The sequence below is a fragment of the Hoplias malabaricus genome, chromosome 1, assembly GCF_029633855.1.
Source record: "Hoplias malabaricus isolate fHopMal1 chromosome 1, fHopMal1.hap1, whole genome shotgun sequence".
In the NCBI taxonomy this organism is placed as follows: domain Eukaryota; kingdom Metazoa; phylum Chordata; class Actinopteri; order Characiformes; family Erythrinidae; genus Hoplias; species Hoplias malabaricus.
The window spans coordinates 44,291,769-44,316,150 of record NC_089800.1 but is presented as its reverse complement, the minus strand read 5'-3'; the positions used below and the strand labels follow the sequence as shown (position 1 = coordinate 44,316,150).

Genomic DNA, 24,382 nt, shown 5'->3' with positions numbered 1-24,382 from the left:
AGAGCTAGACAGGCCCCAGCATGAGCCGGCACACTGAGCCCATATTCTCCCCAACAGCTCGCCCCACATCTGGACTTCTAAAGTCGAGCCAAAGCCGCCTTACCTCAGGTGTTCTACGCTGGCTCCTCAATGCTAACATGAGTCCATTAACCAGCAAAGGTCAGGACGGAGAGGAGTCTGGGCCTATAGTGGTCAGCAGGAGTGTGCGAGTGGGAGAAAAAGAGCAGAGAGCCAGCGAGCTCACGTCACTCACCCACACAGCCCACAATCCGTCTAGCCTCCACTATTCCTGACGAAGGGGGGACAGCTGTCGTGAGACAGGAGGGTTCACTTCAGGCTAAATATAGACCCTGACTAGCAGCACTGCTCCTGCTGACCTCTCTCACTACCACCCCCAAGAATGTAGGCTGGCAGGTTGCTCAGTGATAACGGTCTTCTCCTCTCCTCTCAGCTCCAGCTGCTCTTTTTCTCAGCTGCTCCACAGAAGAAGGGGGTCCAGCTCACCTACTGGGTCACCTGAATCCAGCCAAGGGTCCAAGCCTCCGAAAGAGTGTGTGTGTTTTGTTTTTGCAGCGCGCGTGTGTAGAAATATGACCGAATGCACCAAAATCAGAGGAGGAAAACAGACAGAGGAAAAAGCAGAATCGAAGCTCTGAAGCTCTGCTAGATGGAGGTAGAGGAAATGATGCAAGGGCTTGGCACTTCCTACAAGCTGTTTTAAAAGTGCAGAGTGCACTGGAAATTGCAGCAGCTCACCTAACATCCATTCCTCACAAGATGACAGAAAGAAATGAGCACAAGCATAACTACACACGCCAGTCAAATTGAAACATTATTTAAAGTTAAATCATGTCGTTCAGAAGTCAGTCAACAGCCTAATGACCAAGTGCTCCACTGACATGTCAACAAACCAGCAGTGAGCAGTGAGTAAGGGCAATGTGGCAAAAATAAAATGTAATTAATTAATTATAATTACACTTCAGTAAAGTATACTTCCATTTTTTAATGACAGTAACAGACTTTATATTCAAAGTTGTACTGCACAAGTTCCAAATAAAAGGACAAAGAATGCACTCTTTGTAACAACCCACAAAGCCACAATGTAATCAGAATCCACGCTCTGATAAATTGCAAAACCTTGATATAAATACATACACCGTCATATTACTCGAGGTGGAAATAGTAGCTGAGCATTTCCGCTTCAAACCTGCAGATTAACACTGGCTGATGTAGATGGTGAGGGCTTCATACGTCATAAACCTTAGTACTAACTCTGCCAATTGCAGTGCAGGGTTTTTAAGGGGTACGTGGATATAGAGGCAGGAAGAAATTGCATATTCACAGATGCTCACATGTTAAAAGCAAAGACTGAGTGTTACAGCTAGAAAAAGACTTCTAAATATACAACTTTAATTAGCAGAGGTGACTTCATATACTTTTAATCAATGACCAGATGCAGACTTGCTAGGATAATAATAATATAACAATAGAACTGGGCAATTAATCGAAAAGTAATCGAAATCGACTATCAGACCTTCTAATCAACATAATTTTGTCTATATCGATTATGTCGATTTTTTGTATTCTGTTATGTCCCCACTGTTTGTTGTTTATGTACTGCCCCTTCAAAACCACGCTACCAAGCTGTAGTAGCGTAATTCACCACATGGAAGCAACCTAAACGCAGAGGACGACCGTGGTTTGGACCTGCTGTGTTTGACTATAATTAAAACAACACTGAACAAAAAGAAGTCAAATGTAAACAAAGAGAAAAAACACTTTCAGCGAAAAAAGCACAATGAAACAAAAGAAGCAATGCCCCAACCAGCCACCAGGGGATATACAACTTCCTGTTTCTTCTCAGTCTTGTAAGGCCTACAGTTCAGCAATCCAGTCGCAAGAGGGCGCCACAAGCCTTCTTAAAACTTCAAGTTGCACTGCCCACCTGGCTCTGACAGACAGGATCAATTTCTCAAAGAGCTGCTTGTTTGCTTTCAGCTCGCCTTTAATTCTGCTGCTCAAACACTGTTAATCCGGGTGACTCAACACAGCGTGGAAGGGTGTGTAAAACTGCAGAGTAATGCACATGGTGAGAGAGCGCTCACTAAAGGTGCAGGAGAAGCGATGAGTTAAAGTCTGCAGCTAAATGTGAAATCTGTCGGCAGTTCCATACAAACTCAGGTGCAGTGTCCCAAATCTATACAAACAAAAGTGAATGACTTTAATGGCTCAAGTACATTAAAGAGTACTTCTCTATTAAAAGCAATACAAGGAGTAAAATATATTTGTATGGGCTGTAAATTTATAGGCAATTATATGTGGAAATCACATGGTAGCACACGTGTTTGTGCAAAGTTACAAGTGTTTCTAATGCATACAGGTGATGGAAGATGAGGACAAAATTTACACACCAACGAGGACCACATACTGTCTTCTGAGGGGGGAAGGAGAGGGGGGAGAGACAGACAGACAGACAGAGAGAGAGAGAGAGAGAGAGAGAGAGAGAGAGAGAGAGAGAGAGAGAGAGAGAGAGTTTGGACTGGGGAGGAATGTGAGCTATGAGACAATTCAGGCAGGGATAATGAGAAGGGTATGCAGCATGGGGCAGCCAGAAACAACCCTAAAACCCTCAAGCCCATCTTCATGTATTCATCGTGCACTCCTCCTCTCATCCATTCTGCATCTCTTCATCTCTCAGCTTAATTCAGCCCTACATCCCTTACCTCATCTCACCCCTCTATCCCTCACCTCTGCCCAGAGCACCACACACACACGCAACAGCCTTAGCTACTCACCACGGTCATAACAATCAAAACACCATACTGATGCACTCAGCTCCACCCAGGCCTCAAGTGCTCAAAACACATTATAGACTGATTTCAAGTCCTAAGAGGAACCAGTTTTGGCAGGTGATGACAAAAGAAGAATGAATATGATTGTAATAATTGCTCATTTGTAGCTCATGTAATGAAATTTGTTCAAAAGTGCAGCCAATAAACATTTTGAGACAGTAGCACAGTTCTGTTAATAAGAAGAAATCACAGCACAAATCAATACATAATTAAATGCACAACTACCAATTTTTTATGGCTATTAAACACCAAAAATAATTTCAAATAATCACATTATTTTTGTAACGTGTGAACAACAAAATCTTTATAAGAAACCTTTTAAGAATATATTCATAAATATCAGTAGCTTTTTGTGAATACAGCATTCCATTCTGCTATTGCTTTTGTTAGATTGCTGCTCATTGACTGATCCATAGACAGTCTGCACAGGGGTTTGAAAATATATTATTTTATATACACTCAAAACTCAAAACTGTGTTAGCTTTGAAAACCTAATTACATTTCCATAGTACAGTAAAACAGCAGCAAGGTCAACAGACCCTCAAAGAGTTCATCACACCTACAGCACGTAAAATGCAGCAGAATGACACTCTTCTGGTGACTGGCTAGCAGCCAAGTAGTGAGTAAGTTGGACATGTTGCTTGCAGAACCATTTATGTACCCAAGAAAAAGTCAACAACATAATTAAAGACATGGCATTCCTCGAAGGCAGGAGTCAAACAGCTCTGTTGATTCTAGCGGTGTGGTGTTAAATGGCACGCCAGCCTCTCTTTGCTAACCCTAAATTAACACTGGGTGCGTCACTCCCAGCCAAATTCACCTGAGGCCCACAGACTTACTCCCTCCCTATCATATTACATAAGAATACAAGCACAACAGTAAATTTGTACAGCATGTACACTGGATATAGAGAATATTGTTCAAAACAGGGCATACATTCACAAATACGTGATAGGAACCAAATGTGACACTTGCTTATGAACATAGTCAGTAACAAGTCTACAATGTGTATGCTTCATTAGCTACACAACAGCAATGGGTTTACCATAAACCTGCTGTACACATTCTGAGGACACACACACACACAGTCTGAAGCCAGTAACCAGAGGTTTATAAAACGCCTTCTTGTTACACTGAAATATTCAGTTTCCTTGGCTATCATAGGACTCTTCTTACAAACAAAAGCTCATATGCTGTTTACAAAGACAATTCCATTAACTCAGTGACTCACTAAAAGGATTTACCAGTCAACCAACAGCCATATGGCACACAAATACATCACCAGATAAATCATGAATTTCTGACCATCTGTAAATCCATTTCAAATGCTAATCTGCTGCACTGGCAATCTGGTTAGCCTAGCAATGCCACAAACTACACTCACTCTGGCTGCTCAAATTTAAAGCACAGCTTCTGTATTTTTATTTTAATATTAATCATTAATTTTTCATGTTGTTTGCATGCAGTAGATCATCACTTTGTTTGGTCAATGGAGCTTTATTTAGTGCCGTTTAAGTGTCTGAAGAGAAAATGTTAGTCAGTCCTCATTACTTGTATTATATATTCTATTTCTATTTACTTGTATTATTCCACTCTGTTCCTTAAGGTAGGGGTCTGATAGGGCTGGACAGTAATTAATTATATATATAACAATGATATAATGTTTACACACATTTTCAATATTCCACTATATTATTTACACTGTCATTGTACTCAATTTTATATTTTTATGTTCATATTAACAAATATTAATTTGTTTGATGTGTGATGTCATGTTGCTTTTAGTTCTTGGCAGTTTTTCTGTAGCTTTTTTCTTGTTTATATTGACATCGGAATTATATCGTATTGACCAATATTATGAAATATATTGTGATATAAATGCTCGCCATATCGTCCAGCCCTAGAGTCAGATTTAATCAAAGTGTTAGGTCTGATATTCTCAATCACATATGGCCTGCTTTTTGGGACATGTTTTCACAGGGTAAGTCTATACAATTATGATCAAGTATGTGAAGCTCTTTGAATCAAGATAAAAATTTGGTACATTTTCCATATGCATCTATAAACACTGTTGTTTCATAATTCTGTAGCAGTTTCTCTAAACTACTTGACAAAGACTAGTTAAAAAAGCATCAACAAGCAAAACCAGGCTAAGTATTTAAAAACAAGAATCAATTCTATTTAGAAATGAATAAAAGAGAACAGCCTATTTAAAAAACAAGGCTGATATATTTTATTGCTTTGAAGACCTGGGGAGTCATGAGAACTAAATCCACAGGGCTGCGGTTAAGCCCACAATAACCACAAGGCTATTGGTCAGAACTGTAGCCAAAATGGCCAGTGTACACTCAACTCTCTGTCTCTCTCTCATCCACTCACATACGCACACACATACACACACACACAGCTGCACAATCCCTCCACCACACCCAAACAAAATCTCTGCATCCTTAATGTAAACAGTCCAACAATCCCTTGAAATAGAGATAAAGCCCACAGATAAACCTCCCACACCCAGAAACAACCCCTAAACAGGACCTCAACATCATCACACGTGACTACTCAAACTTCCCCTTTTTGAGAAAGGTCTCAATCAACCATGAAAATCACTGGTGTGGTGAAGGGGGTGAAGGGGCTCTGGGCGTGGCAGTGAAAAGCTCAGTTGGTCGTGTCGGGACAGTGACGTCAACTTGAGTCACAACACAGTTAGCCCAACCATTAATTCAGCGCAGATCACACCAGAGCCAAAAAGATCATGAACATGGAAAATACCTCAGCAATAGGGACCACTAGTATTAAGATGTATTGTCTACTAAAACGCAAAAGCCTTTTTCAAAACCGTACCTATCACACCCTAATTCAAAGCCAGTTTGTTTGGTTCTATTATTGTACGATGTGAAATATACCCTTTTTAAAAAGTTCCAGTGCAGGACTCATCCAAAGCTAATGAAAAACAAACCAAGTAGCACACATTAAATGCCTATACAAGGGCCGGACCATCATTCAATATCAATATATACTGCAATATAAGTGTTTCAATAAAAATAATAGGATTTTTTATATACACATTTTCATATATAATGTTAACAGCATCTGGCACTGACTGACAGTCATTACACGGCAGTTCAGTACATTATCAGTTCATTCCACTCAATTTTATAGTTAGTTTAAAAATATGAATATTTACAAAGCCAAGAATTGGAATTATATCTTATTGATCAAAAAAAAAAAAAAATATATATATATATATATATTGTGAAATTTTGGCCGTCTTGTCCAGCTCTAGCCTCTACATATACAAGATGAAAATAAAGTACAATAGGGACAGCGAGGGGGCTAGGTGTCTTGCTGAAGGGCACTTCAGCTGTAATTGTTTTGAGAGAGATGTCCACGCTATTCCTTCACTGCCCTGCCCCCAAACCTCTGGTCCCAAGCCTGCTTCTTTAACAGTTAAGCCACAGCTGCCCCTGTAAAAATGGAGCTAGTGATGTCCCTGGGTGGGCTCGAACAACCAAACTTTCAGTTAACATCAGAACACATGAACAGACTCATTTCGGATCGATGCTTAGAGCGGATGGAGCAAGCCCCACTTCCTTGCTCTAAAATCTATTTAATATTTAGCCATCATAAAGCGATTGTATCAGATATTAAACTGGCAAGAACAGAAGAACTAGACTTGATCTTAAATAAAAGACTGAGGAGCTCTCTTACAAAGTACATGTATTCAAAAGATATAAACCAAGCAATTGAGATTCCAGTGTCAAGTCCAGAGTCAAGACGTCCACCCACATGTTTTAACATATATAAATTCATAACTCAGTTGCAGTATGATGAAGGACATTCAGATGTATTCAGTGGACACAAATACAACAAACAAGGTGACAATGAGAAGATTAAATGGCACAGCGCATACTGAGAATGACAAGGGAGTTTTAGGGTGAGACAGAGCACTCATATTACCTTATGTAGTATCACTCCATGGTGTGTTTGGAAATGAAATAAAGCTGCTGAATGCGAGTGTGCTGAAGCTCTAGAAGCACATTCAAATGATGTCTAAGCACATACAGCTAAGAGATAAAAAATGGAACACACAGAGTGACACAGAGGGGAGGGCAAAAATGTCCTCAGACCCTTCGCTGATAGGCCATAGCATCAGTGGCCATCTCAAATCTTTGATACTACATTGGCTCTAAAGACTCCTCCGTGCAACCGGACCTAACGCAAAGACCAGCTTCCTTCATGTCGGCCATCCATTACACTAATCAATAACTGCTGGACATGCTCATCACAGGCAGGCTCCTGGTGGATGCAACTAGAAAGAGCAACAAAACACATACACAGGGCCACACACACCATTAATTCTGGGCCCTCCACTCTCATTTGAGGGCCCTCGCCTTAGGGGTCTTCTATTCTTAGCACTGTGCTGTGAGTGCAGAGTGTACTACACTGCAGGAGCTGTGTGATAGCAGCTCTCCTCAGGGAGGGGGAACAGACACTGGACAGAAAACCTACAGATTAGGCCAATTTAACTGGCCATACACCAGTGTGTACACCAGCAGACCTTAAACTATGTGAGAGCAATATAGTAAATAAATAAATACAAAAACATCACAAAATATTTTCATGATCTATCACTGTAATACCTATACTTAGGAAAAGAATAATTAGTTTCCTAGGGTGATGCTAGGTTTGTAAAATCTAGAGAAAATATATTAACAACACAAACCCAACAGGCAGGGTGCAGAGCCTGAAAAATAATAAAAAATAATGAAGCATGCTGCCAGAGTCTTTATGTCACATGCATTATTCACAAGTAAAACAAGTGAATAAACAATGTTTGTTGTTGTTTTTTTTTTAAATATAAGCTCAGTCAGGGCAGAATCCTCCAAGTACTAGATTTATTACATCAGGAAAACAATAAAGAATTAACATGTGCAGCATAATTCTTGCTGACGTTATTCATGTGTTTTGCTTTTCAAAATTGTAGTTTAAAACATCTGCTGTTAGATCACAGTATATCTATATGAAATAAACAGGAAGACAGCAATCAAGGCTCACAACATGAGATAATGGCATAGCGGGCTTTAACTCTACAGTATATCAATGTAACGTACAGGGAATGCTGTTTAATATTCTATAAATGATTAACATTGGTTAAATATTGCCAGAAAAGAGACCTTGTCATTCTTTCAAGATGGGGAATATTCAGGGGAATATTTTTCAATGGTTGTGACACATCCTGAAGCTGGTTTTAGATGACTAAAGAAGCCAGACAGTTAGAATGAAATCCTGGAGTTTTTATTTTAACTTTTTACTTTTGCCACTTCTGCTTTTAGTCACATTTGCTTAAAAGTAGGGGACATAAAAAATAACCACAAATAATTGTGACAAAGACATATTCTCATTTCCTTCCTTCTTTCCTTCCACCTTCTCCCTTGTACAAAAGTGTAGGCCTCATTGGGGTTAAACACCTGCTACTCTCCCGGAAACTCTGCGCACAGAACGCATCCAATAGCAATGAGAAATTAATTCTCATGTTCATTCATCTTTTCTTGAAATAATGCACTCATTGGACTCTTAATGAGATTTGCAGAGCACAAATACTGCCATTTAAAAGTCTATGACACCAAGACCGCTAGCTAAGTGACTAAAACCACCAGCCCAACATCTCTAGAGAAATCTACTGTGGAGCCGAAGTTCTTGATGGAAAAAACATGCGGTCTTAATGCTACATTAACATTACAACACTGTAAAATTTTGTGGAAATACATTCAGCACTTTCAGAAGTACAGGGCCACTGTGTGTAATTTTAACCACATTACAGACAATCAGAGGAGACAAGACTAGGCAAAGCCTAGTTTAGATTGACTTAGGTATAACTGGAATAAAGCTGATGGAGAACACAAGCTTAAATGACCCTGAGATCACCAACAACTGTAAATTTTACAGTGAAAAATGGTCAAACCATGGCAGTAAAAGCTTGTAAACTCTAAAAAGGTTGAATACAGTTTTTGTAACTGTGAAATACTGTAAATATTTAGATCAGCCAAAATTTACACACTTTTTTTATCTTTTTACTGGAACAAATATATCATTCCAATCATAAAAAAATACATTTTGTCACTGTTAAATACACAAACCGTTATGGGCGATACAAGTGGCCAAGGACTGGAAGGAGCTGAAACATGGAGGAGCTCCAAGCATGCTTAGCAGCACCAAATTTTCTGTGATGTTCACTGTCTTTGAGGCTTTGGGGTTACATTATGGCGATTATGACGAGAGGTGTGTTGGAGAGGAAAGTTCCCCCATCTACCTGTGTTCGAATGCTGGAGTGTGGCACCCAGATATCGCACATTTCTTTGCTCCTTTCGGCAATACCTCCTTTTAAGGGCTGAATAAAGGACACACATAAGTACGGCTATATCTCAGTCTACATTCTCTCATTTGTCTCACTATTTACATGTTAATTTTATGGTAAAATGATGTTTCTTTCTTGGTTTTTATGTAAATGCTGTTTTTTTTTTACAGTGTATATCTCTTTTATAACAGAAAAGTATTGTGAAAAAAAAATTTTTTTTGAATGTAAAATTTACGATTGCCAAAATAATGTCATATTCATTTCATTATATTTTATGGTGAAATTCTGGCAATTCTGTTGCGTACATTTTAGAGACATTTTTTTTTTACAGTGTATATGTTTATTACCAGGCGGCACGGTGTTGCAGCAGGTAGTGTCTCAGTCACACAGCTCCAGGGTCCTTGAGGTTGTGGGTCCGAGCCCCGCTCCGGGTGACTGTCCGTGAGGAGTTGGTGTGTTCTCCCCGTGTCCGCATTGGTTTCCTCCGGGTGCTCCGGTTTCCTCCAGCAATCCAAAAACACACGTTAGTAGGTGGATTGGGGACTCAAAAGTGTCCGTAGGTGTGAGTGTGTGAGTGAATGTGTGAGTGTGTGTCGCCCTGTGAAGCACCCAGTGACCCTGAACTGGATAAGCGGTAACAGACAATGAATGAATGTTTATTACCAAAATAAAAACTAGTTTACTACCTGCTTCATGATGAGGATAATCAGTGTCAATTTTTCAGACCAACCATCTGTCCATCTATCTGAGTGATTAGTTATTTGTACCTTCAGCCCACAATAAATATTAGTCCTCCATCTCCAACACGACCACCTACATTTAATGATATCCTTTGACGTCACCAATGGGGAGTTAGTTAGGAACACTGACATTGGTTACCCTCAGCATCCTCGCTGACCAAAGAGCAAAATACAGCTTCTGATATTCTCAAAGCCATTATGAATGTCTCCAGTACATACAACGCTTCTCATCAGTGTTAAACTCCCTCAAGAAAAGAGCAGCCCCCATGCACACTCACACAGCTTCTACCCTTTCATGACACATGGAAAATCTGCAGGTTTCCACAAAGTCAGCAAGACCAGGAGAACTGGAGGCACACCTGTGCCAAATCCACATAGAAGTATTCACTTTTAAGTGATTTATGAAAACGTGTGTGTAATATGCGAGGGGGTTTGAGATGTAGGCTGCTCGTCTCGCCTGGAAAGCATGCAGTGGCAGAGGCCATGTCTGACGAAGCCAATCACATCACAGCTGTGCTAGAGGGGGTATGAGGCATATCTGGGTCACTGTTACAGAAAAAAAGGCCCTTCCCCCTACGACACATATATACAGACATTTTTTTTTTCTCAGTGATTATGAAAACAAGATGTAACCTCCCAATAGGGTGACACACAAACGGACTCCTACTGGCAGCTTATGAAACAGGACACTGCTTATTGATTTGAAGGCAATTCATTTCCTCTGCAGGTGCATGGTCCATCAAAGCCGCAGAACGAGACACATTTGAAAGTGAAGAACCTGCGAGGACGAGTACCAGACCACACTTCTGTTTGCCATTGCGGAACAATGAACAGTGGAGGAAACAGGGACGATTAAGTGACGAGAAGCAGACCTGCACAGAGAAGATTCAGAGCAGCTATTAAAACGCGAAAATGGGAAGGTGTTGACTACAACGACGCAGAGGCAGAACAGGAGGCATAAACACACAGTGAGACGAAATCCATCTCTCACTCCACTGCTCTGTTGGAAAAATCCGAACAAAAAAAATAACATCATTTTCAGTTTCACTCATTTCAAACATGAACGGTCACACTGAAAGCTTGCAACATGAGACTGTTTGGAGGTATCGCAAAACATGTTCCAGTAATTTGATGTCCAGTGCCTTGGGTGCTAGTTGAGCCAAACAACAGACTGCTCCAGCTCATAGCCACAATCCAGTCTTGTCTGGCAGCCAGGCTAATTCTGTCTGTGCTAATCTATTTGGAATGTAGGGGGGAATATGTTTGTATTTATACAACTCAAGAGATTTCAACTAACCTCTCACCTCTCAGAATGGTCAGTTCCAGGGAGTATTGCTCTCTCTATGTACACCACAACCAAATCAGAATTCATAATACCAGCCTGAGTGGATCTATATCAATAAACAAATAGCATGTCAAATTGACAAAGATCAGACATGTGACCTGCTCATCATTCTTACAGAAAAGAGAATGTCACTGCACCAGTGGTGGATGAAGTGTTTTTACCAAGTGAGACAAGGAGTTCAAGTTATAGTACTTCAGATATGTTTGTATTTTTGTCACATTCAGGACAACCTCCATTTATATGGTAATGATCTATTTAGTACAGATTTACATGGTGCCTCCTGAACATAAACAGCAAAACACTCAAAAAAAAAAAAAAAAAACACATAAGCAGCTACTCTGAATCATCTGAATCTGAATCATCAGCAAAAAATGAATCACTTTTACTGATCCCCTTAGGGAAATTCTGCTTCTGTGCATTTAACTCATGTGTGGTATTGAACAAACAAACACACTAATGAACCATTCTTCACACACACTAGGGGCTGTGAACACACACAACCACAGCAGAGCGCTGCCAACCACCTCGTGCCCGATGAGCAGTTTGGGGTGTAAATGTGCCTTGCTCAAGGGCACTTCAGCCATAGATTATAGATATAGATCATAGACTAGTTGTGTGAAACATTCAGCAAAGTTTAAATAAAAAACCCAAAACATGAATTTGATAAATCTCTCCTCAAAAATGACCAGTACTCCTCTCCTCTCCAAGTAGAATGGGCAGTCCTAAAAGTGGGTAATGCTTATGTCAGTATTACCCTGACCAATCACAAGGCTACCATAGCCACACCTCCTCTCAGTGTCAAAGACACTGGTGAGCTAAAGCTTAGGAGCCATTAGTAAGCAATCTAGCTATCCAGCTATTCACCAAGCTATGGGGAGGGAGTGAAACTCTTAAACAGCGCAAACAGAACACAAAACAATACAGAACGAGCATGAATGCATAAAGTCTGCATACAGCAGGGATAGCAGCAACACTCAGTCACCATGTTTAACGGAGTATCAGTGGAGATAGCAGCCTCATTGGACCGGTGTGTACAGCAGAGTAGTAGCAGGTATAGCAGCTACATTCAGTCTGCTGTACAGCAGAGTAGCAGCGGGGGAAAGCACTAATTTGGAGACACTTTAGAAGGTATCCAGTTCGTATAATGTTGTTAACAAACAAAACCCCACCAAAGACACATAAAACACAAAAAATATTCATGGATTCATATACATCGTGGGCTGTATAATGGCATTTCTACCAACCTGTGCTGTTTTATTGTGTATCTTATGTAAAATGACTGCAATTATGAGTTAAAACCAAAAAAAAAAAAAAAAAAAAACAGCAACAGCTCTTAATACTGCATCCATTATGACTGCAATTCCACCCCTGCATTAAAATTCTCAGTGCGACATTTCTTCAGTCACAGGAACGAACTATCATGGCCATGCAGGTTCTATTCCAGAAAAGACAGCCTCTTTATGACTAACAATAATCCAGCCTAATTGTTTATACACAGCATTATTGAATGAGCAAATTCATCCACAAAACACTCCATTATCACTTGTGGAATAGCATTAGGCGCCTCCACTCAATGCGTCCAGATGAACAATCAGCATTTGAACTGTTCTGGCCAGCGCTGAAATGCCATGCCGCTGAGCTGGCTTTGGTAACAGTGAGACAGTTCTGTGTGTTTGTTCTCTGTGGGCAAGGTCAGTGCAGCGATACACACTGCCCAGAGAAGAGCCTTTCTGTATCCTGGGACAACTATGCTGCGCATAGCTGTAGTTTTAATTATGCAGTAAGACATAACACAGCCCTGGATAAGACCCCTCTCTCTCTCTTCTCTCTTTTCTCTCTCTCTTCTCTCATATACAAACAGATGATACCTGCTTAAACATAGCTGGCAAATGTACTTCATGCTTTGAGGAGGAAGGGTGCTCTGTAATTCATTCTAACTTGTCTGCGATGTTTGGATGAAAGCAGCCAAAAACATACTTTGAGAAAAAAAATGAACCTGAGCAGAAAATGAGCAGAGGTCTTGTACTGTAAATTTTCATCTTTACTCAGATGGATCGGCATATGCAAGTCCTTTCTAGCAGTGCCTGGCCTGATCAACGGTGCATAAATTATGAGAAAACATGGAAGACATCAGGCTAATCACACTGATTTAAATATTTACTCTGGTATAGTGATGTGTCGGTCGCGAACGAACTAGTTCAAAGAGCCGGCTCTTGTAAGTGAACGATGAGAGCCGGTTCCCGTCTAAGACCGAGCCATTTTTTTCTAAGGCTTGTCATTCAACCAATCAGAGAACAACAAGCAAAGCTGAGACACTTGGTTTGTTTGTTGACAGTTGTGGTTGTTTTAATCACTACCATTGAATGCTGCTGTTCTGCACTTTGCAGAGTACAGTGGAACCTCTACTTACAAACTTGATCCGTTCCGTGACCCGGTTCGTAAGTAGAAAAATTCGTCTCTTGAGTAAATTTTCCCCATTTAAAATAATGGAAAAGCAATTAATGCGTTCCAGCCCCCACCCCGAAGGTCACCCTTTTTGCACTATGTTTACAACATTTAGTAAAAAAAATACATGTAGCATTACTAAAAATAAAAGAGAAATACAGTGGTAACAGTAATAAACGACTGGCTGGAGGAGTTACACAGGCACTGGCTGTATGACAGGAGGTGGGGGGTGGGTGGAATAACGGAGAGTAGGCGGGTGAATGTGGGGAGACAAAGCGTAGCTACGGCTTAACTTTAGCACGAATTTCGATGTCTGCTATTTACACTAATGCTAAATTGCTAAAAGTACAATTTGCTAATCTTAAAAGCTCACTCAAGTCTGGGTGCGCTGGTTCGTTTCTAGAGTCATGGTTTGTTGGTGAAGGCAAAAAATATTCAAATGCCTGGTTCGTATCTTGGAAAGTTCGTTAATATAGGCGTTCGTAAGTAGAAGTTCCACTGTATTTGTTTATTTTATTAATCAGAAATGGATGATTATTTAATTTAATAAGCTATTTTGTAATACCTACCTTTTGGGTTCCATTGGCTATATTTCAGAGTTTACAAGTGATTTTTTATTAAGTTATTTCCAGTTATATAAAATTTAGTTATTATACAATTGAATGTGTGAGTGCAATCAGTTGTTTATCAGAGTAATTACGAGACAGCCATAAAAACAATTGGCCATTTGCAACACTATTTTATTATTTTTAATATTGAACAATAATAATTTGTCCATATAGTCATGTAAAATGTAGGTAATATTGTTCTGTACCAGTGGAAATAAGTGGTAAAACGTAAAACAAAGAGCCATTTAGGAGTCGAAAGAGCCGGCTCTTTATGAAGAGCCGAGCCAAAAGAGCCGGCTCTCCAAAAAGAGCCGAAATTCCCATCACTATTCTGGTATGTCTCTTCGTTCTATACAAACAGTTGTATGCACATTAGGGGTGGGCGATATTGGCCCTAAAAAAATATCACAATATTTTAGGGTATTTTGGCGATAACGATATTTTTAGCGATATGAAAAAACACTGAAAATACTTTTATACATTTCAAGAACACACTATTTCAACAAAATAAATGTTATATTAATATTAATTACATTAAATTAATAACATGTTAATTTCTTATTTAAATTATATTTAATTACATATAATTTCAGTACAAATCTAACAATTTCAAACCTTTAGAAGAAGCAACTAATAAATATGTAAACATTTGTTAATTTTGTAAACAACTGTAGCCTACCGAAATTATGACACTGTATAAAAAATATTTAGAATATTGATATTTTATATCCAGACCACCTCCACACGACTGAAGTCACTCGTCTGTTGGAGCAAATTATTGAAACCAGAGTAAATTTCCACCATATCTGTCTGTGTCACCTAAATGACTGACATAATTAATGTACACCATATTGTAACTATACATGTAACTGCATGACGTCATTATGTAAACAAGTCAGAATATCACGATAATCACGATATTGATATTTTTTATCATTTAAAAACATTTACAGGAAACAAACATTTTGTTCTAATTGATTGATACGTTTGATATATTGTTTTATTTTTATTTAAATATGAGCCTTAACATTTACAAAAGGTAACATTTAAAATCAGCAAATTAAAAAATAAAATTGGCCCAGAAGTCCCACAAAAACTGGCATACAACTGAATGCACCTGGTTGGTCTGACATGTTTAATAGTCAATACACTGCTTCACAGCCATTTAAGTACTGTTTCTCTTCTTTTTTAACTTTTATTTTCTTTTGCTTCAGAGTCCACCGCTCCTTAAGCACAACTTTCTCCACATGATTTACTCAGTTCCTTCTTTAAGCAGGGAATGCACTTCTCCAGCAACAGGATTTCAGGCACAGACACTTACACAAAACATCTAGCATGCCTAGGACTCGGACATGTTCGGGCAGCATTAGTTTCAACTAGTGTTAGGCCCATGCTGAGCTCATGTCTTTCTCAAGAATCTCTGATTCAGTTTACAAGAGCAAGCCAGCCTTCCTGGTCACGGCTCAATGCTAGTTAATGAGTTTTGTGATGGCCTCGCTAGCCCAAGATAGTTAACATGGAATATTCACTGGGAGAATCTGAATGTCTGTTTTCTATCTACAAATCATAGCACCCAAGTATGCCTTATCAACCCATTTCATCAGATGTTTCAAGCAGGTGGTGGAACACATTCGAAGTTCCTCTAGAAGAAACCCCATCAGTACCCTGGCAGCTCTGTATTTTCTTAATAGAACTGCTGTCTGAACTTCCTGTGCTACGTAGTGCTGGGAGACAAAGAGGAAATGAAATGAATGACTGCAACCATACAAACAGTCACACAGGCACATAATGCTGCAGGCAGAATCCAGGGGACACGTCCACATTCTCTTTACTTAGTTCTTATCTCCTCCCTCTCAGAGTACATAAGTACTTACCAAAAGCCAAAGAGCATATTTAATTTTTTCATTTCCAGCTAAATTAGCCAGAAAGTACATGCTATTTACACAGATGACCTCCTTGTTTCTACACTCACTGTCTATTCTCCCGGCAACACAGACCAGACAGAAGCACTTTGTAGTTCTACAATTACAGAATGTAGCCCATCTATTTCTCTGCCTATATTGTTAGCCTACTGCCACCCCATGCTTCAATGGTCAGGACTCCCCATGGGACCGCCACAGAGCAGGTATGATTTGGGTGGTGTATCATTCTCAGCACTGCAGTTGATGCTCAAATTTTTATAGATCAGTGTCACTGCTGGACTGAGAGTATTCCACCAACCAAAAATATCCAGCCAACAGCGTCCCGTGGGTGGCATCCTGTGTCCACTGATGAAGACCAACACAAACTGTTCAGCAACAGATGCGCTACTGTCTCTTGACTTTACATCTACAAGGTGGACCAACAATGTAGATGTGTCTAACAAAGTGGATGGTGAGTGGGCACTGTGTTTAAAAACTCAAGGAGCACTGCTGTGTCTGATCCACTCCTATCAGTGCAACACACTAACACACCACACACCACATCAGTGTCACTGCAGCACTGAGAATGATGCACCCACATCTGCTCTGTAGGTGTCCTGACCATTGAAGAACAGGGTGAAAGGCAGCAAATAAAGTATGCAGAGTAATAGATGGACCTCTGCAACTACACAGAATTCTTCACACTGTGCCTTTATTACCACATCCGTTCTTTTCAGGTGACCTGCAGGAATATTTTTCCCCACACCTAGGGCTGGTTTCCTGGACCTGGATTAAGCATAGTCCTGGAATAGACAGCATTTTCAATGGAGATTTTCCCGCTGAAAGAATAACACAGCACATGACTAGGCTTAATCTCTACCCGGAAAACCAGCACCACATGTTTTACGAGTTGACTGGATCTCAAACTCATTCAAAGGTGCTACAGTTTGGCCCTGGGCTCTTCACCTTCTTGGCATCTTTAAATTCATTGCAATGGAAAGTATGTGATATACAAATGATTAACTGTCATTGTCCATCTTCCTCTGCATTTCCAGACATGGGCAAGGTCCTCCAGTCATCATCCAGTCAGATAAGGTGCTTCTCAGTCAGCAAAGGTCTTTTGTTCACAAGTAACTGACGCATGTAGTGGCCATCTGGCATTCAGTGCTAACGTCTGCTACTAGGCTGCCACTCTGGCACTGTGCCTTAATACAGTCATGTTCTACAGCCTGAGTGGCATCTTCAGCCTTTCAGCATCTCTAAAAGTGGTACACACAATACCTCATGCTGCATCTGTAAGTTATCAGAGATATTCATAAGCCTAATCTGCAGTGTTTGGGAAGGGAAAACCATAAAACTAGTCACTGCCGTAGTCCTGTAGTCATCTCATTTGGCTAATGGAAAGAGAGCCAGGTTTTGGAATGTATGTTTTGAGCTGCGCATGCTGCCCACCAGGCTTGAAGTAATCGTCCTGGGCTCCACTGCTTCCATACCCCAACAACAGCAATATCCACCAGTGTAGTAAACAGCAGTGTGCTCCTAAACTGCATGATTTAAGAGGCATCCTTACAGCCACTGCTGCCAAACAAGCACTGAGGAACTTACTTCCTTTTGGGGCCCAGTTTGGGGCCAGGAACTGTGTGTGAGATCCAGCCGTCAGAGGCTCTTGGCAGTGACCACATCTCACTCGGCTGGACATCCTCCATACAAAACACACTGCCCCGTATTAACACTCTTCCAGTGTGCCCAAGGCGTCTTGAGCGGGATAATGAATGTTCCGGAACACTGCGAGTTCTCCAGTGCTGCGCATACACTGCGTTTATAGGAAGGACTCTTTCCTGTGTCTGAGTCCTTAATAACAAGTGTTCCCATTGACAGTGAAGTAGCATTCCCATCAGGCTGAGCTACAACAGCCATGAACAGAATGCCTTAAAAATAAGAAAAAAATTCTAATCAACAATAGCCTCATTTACCCTCTGCAATTTCAAAACTGAAAACAGCCCTCAGGCATGGTGGCGTAACCAGCAGCGGTGTTTTCATACAGCTCCAGGGGCCTGGGCTTGTGGGTTCAAGTCAGCCTGTGAGGAGTTTAGTGTGTTCTCTCTTTGTCTGCGTGGGTTTCCTCCAAGTTATCCGGCATCCTGTCATAATCCAAAACACATGTTGGTAGGGAGATTGGCTGCATGAAGTTGCTCATAGATGTGAGTGTTTGAGTGTGTTGTGCCCTGCCCAGGGTGTGTTTCTGCCTTGAGCCCAAAGATTCCATGTAGGCTCTGCAACCCTGAATAGGAGTAAGCAGTTACAGAAGGTGCATGAACGAATGAAATGGTGGTTCTGAAAATTCTCACTGCAATAAATGTGATGTGTTCTTTACTTCTGCTGTGTGTGAATGGCTAGATGTCTTCCTCCACTCCTCAAGGCTGCTAATACTCTGAGGATGTGCACTTTTATTAAAATAATGCATCATGTCTCTGAAGCTGTGTGTGTGGTTGTGGGGGGGTCATATTAACTGAGTGTAAAGGATTTCAAAAAAACATAATTAATACTTTACTCTCTTGTTTTCTGTAGGTCTTTCTCTTTTCCCTTCTCTTCTATCTTCAGTCCAGCTTTCCTTACCCTAACCAGCTCCTTCATTATTCAGTTTGCCTGCAGCAGGTCTCTTTAAATAATTAACATTCATGAGTTTGGCCCAACTCTGAGTGCATCCCAGGGACATCTGCATTGCACCCTTCTGCTGTTAAAATTGAGTCAGTATGGGAGTTGATAAAAGAGGAAAGAAATACCTTACGTAAGGCTGCACTCTGCAGGTAGCAAATAAAGTCCTCATCCAAGAACAGCATTTGTATTTTGAAGGGTTTCTTTTACATGTAGGTCCTGGCCAAATCTGAAGTCTGATACACCCTTACATATTTTAAAACATCTCAACAAAACCAAGCTCTGGCCAGCAAACCACATGACCACCCAACCACATATGCCTCAGCAGGAGACACACACTCTCCTTAAGAGCAAAGCAATGCCACAGACCAAGGCTCAATTAGGCACATTCCACGTCTGCTAAGAGGTGCCCATCATCCAGGCCAGAGGCTACTCAGCATGTAGGGAGGTATGTTATGGAGCCAGAGCTTCAGGGAACCTCCACAGCATGCCTGCAATTGGCTCATCACTGGAGAAAACAGGGTTCATGCTAGTGAGCCAGAATACCACTGAAGACCTGGTGTGTGAAGGTACAGTGTGCAGGGGAGGTTGTGATTTCTTCTGCACTCAAACTGTACTTATTTTCCCCATCCAAACCTCAGACCACACCACTGTATAACAATATTTTCTTTCATTCTCCTTTTCAGGATTTAATAGTGAGTTTTTAAACTTCTGGAGTCCTGACAAGTCACTGGCATGTGTGACTAAGGCTTACACATCAGGAACCTGCTGAAACGATCATCTGGTCAAGTTCATACATCAGAATGTGGCAAATCCACACTTGTATATGAAACAGAGGCTATGAACCCTAAGGAACCTTGAGTCCAAAGCCTGCAAATTTAAATAGTGACAAATTGAACATACTGTAGTAATGAGGTCTCGGATGACCAGATCCACAACTCTCGCAGCTGGACCATCTAAGCATTGTTTCTGTATTATTAGTTAGCCCAAGGGCACCAGATACTTAAGGCACAGTAACTAAGCCTCAGAGACTGTTGCCATCTTGTGAAACATGTACATACCTCTATGAGAAAACTTGTAAAACACAGAATCAATGGCTGAAAGTCAGGCTGTCTAGTCCAATTACTGAGTGCTCTTTCAGGTTCTAGGTCACAAGCAAAAAGCATAATCTAATCAGTTTGGAACATTTTGCTAGAAGTGTCCTTGTGCTTATTTGAAGCTAATCAAGGTGTTTGCCTCTTTACTGCGAAAAAGTTACTAATTTACAATTACTTCAGTCTTAATCCAGACTCTTGGCATTTAGCTAAGATGGACTTTGCCCTAACCTAACTCTATGCCTCTACATGCCTGCATGGGGTAACTCACTTGCAGTGTCTTGTTGCAAGTGTAAGCTGTGCCAGGTCCAGGCAAGTGCACAGGGTGAGGTAGGGATGTGTACAGCGAGAAAAGAACAGTGCTAACTCAACTGCCTCCAGTGCATTTAACTTAATGCCCCCTATTACAAGCCAGAGGTGTCTAATCTGTGTTGAAACACGGATTAAATCTCAGCTTGATATCTCTCTGAAGGTCAATGGAACATCTGTCAGATAAACCAAATTCAGCTTGTTAAGGGGATTTGTGGTTTAATGGTAACAGAAGGGCAGCTTATCTCTCTGGGGTTGCCCACAAACTTTTGTTCACTGATTGCATCATTATTCCCATTGAAATTACAATGAGATCTTGGTAGTTGGAATGAGTATCTAGGGAAATTCAGGACACTGACTCCACTGAGTAACACCGGCTGCTCCAGCTGGACCGGCTCACTGATAAAGAGCCTTTGAGTCTGCCCTGTAGTCTCATGATCAACAGCCAGTCAGTGACATAGTCATTAATGTGTACAATAAACCATCCACTGGTCTCATCGCATGAGGAGGGCTCACCAACATGCAGAATTCTCAAGCTCAGTCAAACATGGTCAAGCATATGGGTCTTGAAAATATGTAGCCAGGGGGAACAATAAATTATGAGCCATCAGGAATCAGTGGTATTTCTGTACAGACCACAACCACGCTGGACTGCATGGAAAAGAAGCAGCCTGGAGACAAAGAGCATTCCATTCCCCCGTTCTCACTACAAACTACTGCTATTTCTAAATAACTGCTTTAGAAGGTACACCACTTACCTCTACGAACAAGAGCAGAGCAAATGGCTGACATTCAAGTTGTCTTTCTAAACACAGAAACAGCTCCCTGCGTTCTTCAGAACAGTTGCGCCATGAGAAACATCATGCACCCTGCCAACTATGGTGGATAAACTCTACGTAATGTTATTTTTGATGATATCAACTTCAACAATCATTCTGGATCCTTTATTTCATAATTCATGATGATACAGCTCTTTGAGCAGTGTAAACCTACACTGTATAATTAACACCTTCTGTGATGTGGAGGGGAAATCCCCCTCCCCAGACCTCTCTAGACGATGCAAAACTTAATAGAATAATAGCCTGTCCAATGTGTTTACACTACACTCTTCCTTTCACTGGAAGGAAGGGGCCGCGTCCAAATCCTGAAAAACAACCCCACACATAATCCCTCCTCTACAAAATTTTACACTTGGCACAATGCAGTCACACAAGTACCATTCTCCTGGCAACCGCCAAACCCATGTCTATCGTATTTCCAGATGGAGAAGCATGATTCTTCACTCCAGAGAACACACCCATACTGCTCTATTAGTCCAGTGGCGGTGTGCTTTACACCACTGCATCAAACGCTTTGCATTGCACTTGGTGATGTAAGGCTTGGATACAGCTGCTCTACCACGGAAAACCCATTCCATGAAGGTCTCTATACACTGTTCTTAAGCTAAGCATCTCAAAATCTGCTGACCCCGCAACCACTTTGTGGCTGAGTTGCTGTCGTTCCCAATCACTTCCACTTTGTTATAATACCACTAACATTTAAATATGGAATATTTTGTTGTGAGGAAATTCCACAACTGCGCAGGTGGCATCCTATCAATGTACCATGTTGGAATTCACTGAGCTCTGGGAGCAACAGGGAGCAACCCATTATTTCACTAATGTTTTTAAAAGCAGTCTGCATGCCTACATGCTTGGTTTTATACACTTGTGGCCATGGAAGTGATTGGAACACCTGAATTCAATTATTTTGATGGGTGAATGAATACCTTTGGCAATATAGTGTATGTCAAACACTAAGGCTTGAACATCAGCACATTCTAAACCAACTCCACAATACAATCAAACCATAAATCGATCTAAGCCAGAATGTGTGGGATATGAGGGGGTGGAGAAAGCTAGGATTTCTCCCAGCAGAGAAACACAGAGGGGCCTTTCTCTGATCCAGAGAGAGTTTTGCTCAGCCAAAGCAGGTTCTCCGTGGCCTGCAGTACTGCGTGGGGCATGCTTTGCAAACCTATGCAAAATGTTAATGTCTGCGGAGTGCACAGTCAATGGAGGGCTCTGTCCCTTTTCTCTAGAGCATAACACCAAGGCAGAGCAAACTCCAAGCAGAAGGAGGAAGAAGGAGGGGGTTCTGAGACAGGGAGAGGGGAGGGGGCAAAAGCAGGAAGGGTAGGGTCCAAATGCAACAAACCACCAAGGGGAGCAAAGAAAACTATTTTCTCATGACATCAATAAAAAAGGCCATCCTGACAGGAAGTTTCACAGCTCTCAAGCCTTCTCTCTCTTCTAATCAGCTCCTGGCTGATCCTTCATATTCATCTGAAGACTTCCTGTCTAAATGGGACTCCCATGAATGAAAAAAGAAATGTGAACATGGTAATGTCTATTCTGGGTCAAAAGATGCCAAAATAGATCTTATAGTTATACAATCATATTCCCTGATATTATAGCTCCTAAAATTATAATAATATTATCACTGTTAATAATAGGTTTTGGTACTGTTCACATTTAAACTGATACCAGTACCTGGAATTCAATACCAGTACCCAACGGTACATTCTTCAATACTTTACCATCGCCACAACCTACAGCTGTCAGCAAGGCAATTTATGAGCATGCTGTCATGTGTGTCTCTGATGAACCACGTGATATCTAGGGCTAGTCCCAAATATTCTGTTATTTAGACATACATTCGTCAGGGATGTATTTCAAAGTCCTTGTATGAATAAAGACTAAAACCTGTCAGATTATGTCAGATTCATACCTTGAATTAGACCACTTCACTGAAGCTCCTGTTAACTCATGAATACGCTTTGCCCTTAGTGGGATCATGTATGAACGAATTAGCAAGCAAGGTTAGCTACGAGCCACACCATGAGCTGCAAAACAGCCTGTGGATTTCAAAGCAGGCATTGCACATAGATTATTGGAATATTCACTGAATAAAAGCCTAAAAATGGTGTCCAGGACAGCCCTAATGATATCAAAATGTAGGAGTCATAGCAGGTAGGACAGTTTATGGTGATTGAGAGACAAATTGGGGAAAACAGTATTATTTATTAAAATAATCAACACATCTTTATTGTTTTGTTTTTTTTTCTCCTCCTGAAGGTTCCAGGCAGGATTTTCATTCCTGTGTTATTGAATTTTGCACTAAACACTATAAAATCAGTGCCAATTTGATTTATGATTAACTGTTTTTGGAATCATCTTGGCATTCTAACAACACAATCTCAACACAAGCATACTGTTATTTGCATTAATACTGGATAGTTCGCCTTTCAATGGTAAAATGAGCTAACCATAACTTCTTTTAAAAAGGGGTCAACATTCAAACACTAGCATAAAGCTGTATCATTTTGGATAGAGACAAGTCCTCAGGACTTCAGCCAAGCTCAACTAAAGGGCAGTATTATTTATATGTAAAATATACTAGCAAAGATTAACCCCCATAAATTATAACCGTTAGAAACTTCAGCAATAACTACAATCCACATGCCTTTCACAAGCTTACGCAAACAGAAGGGCACTAGAAGACTTCATTAATCTACAGGCCGTTCAGGACAACCCATCTATTTCAGAATGACGCCTCCTTCAAACTAAAACATTTACAAAGATTGAAGTAAAATCCAAATTAAACGCATTGTTTTCTTTTGAACCCTTCTGTCTTGCTGTGTCTTAAACCCCACCTCCACACTGCTTTCTCCAGAGACCCGGTCAGGAAGTGTCATGTTTGTTCCAAAGCAAATTCCACAAATACCAAAATGGAACTTAAGGGAGGAAGCATTTCCCCACAAGTCACTGAGGCCAGAAGAGCAGGCACATTACACCACACAGACATTTACCACACAAACAAGCAAGGTTCCAATAACTGACGTCAATAATGCTCAATTGACTGGACTCTCCAAAAGCAAGCCTGGAATGCTGTGATTCTTGGACCTTGCATTGTCCATTTGGTTTGGAAATCTTCAGAAGAATGTGATGCACTTTCTTGTCAGCGTCCATGACAAGCAGATACCACAAGTTCATTAACAGAAACTACAATATTTCAAAACTAAAGCATGACACCG

The 24,382-nt window shown here is 40.7% G+C and overlaps 1 protein-coding gene and 1 non-coding gene across 2 annotated transcripts in view; both read right to left on the bottom strand.

The window, feature by feature from the left end:
• The window catches only part of myo18ab (myosin XVIIIA b), a 117,748-nt gene that overhangs the window by 78,605 nt on the left and 14,761 nt on the right, over positions 1 to 24,382 (bottom strand). The gene's annotated exons all lie outside the window — the stretch shown is intronic.
• On the bottom strand, positions 6,371 to 6,558 carry LOC136670463 (U2 spliceosomal RNA). Its single transcript, XR_010795629.1, has one exon. It is a non-coding gene; the product is annotated as a U2 spliceosomal RNA (small nuclear RNA).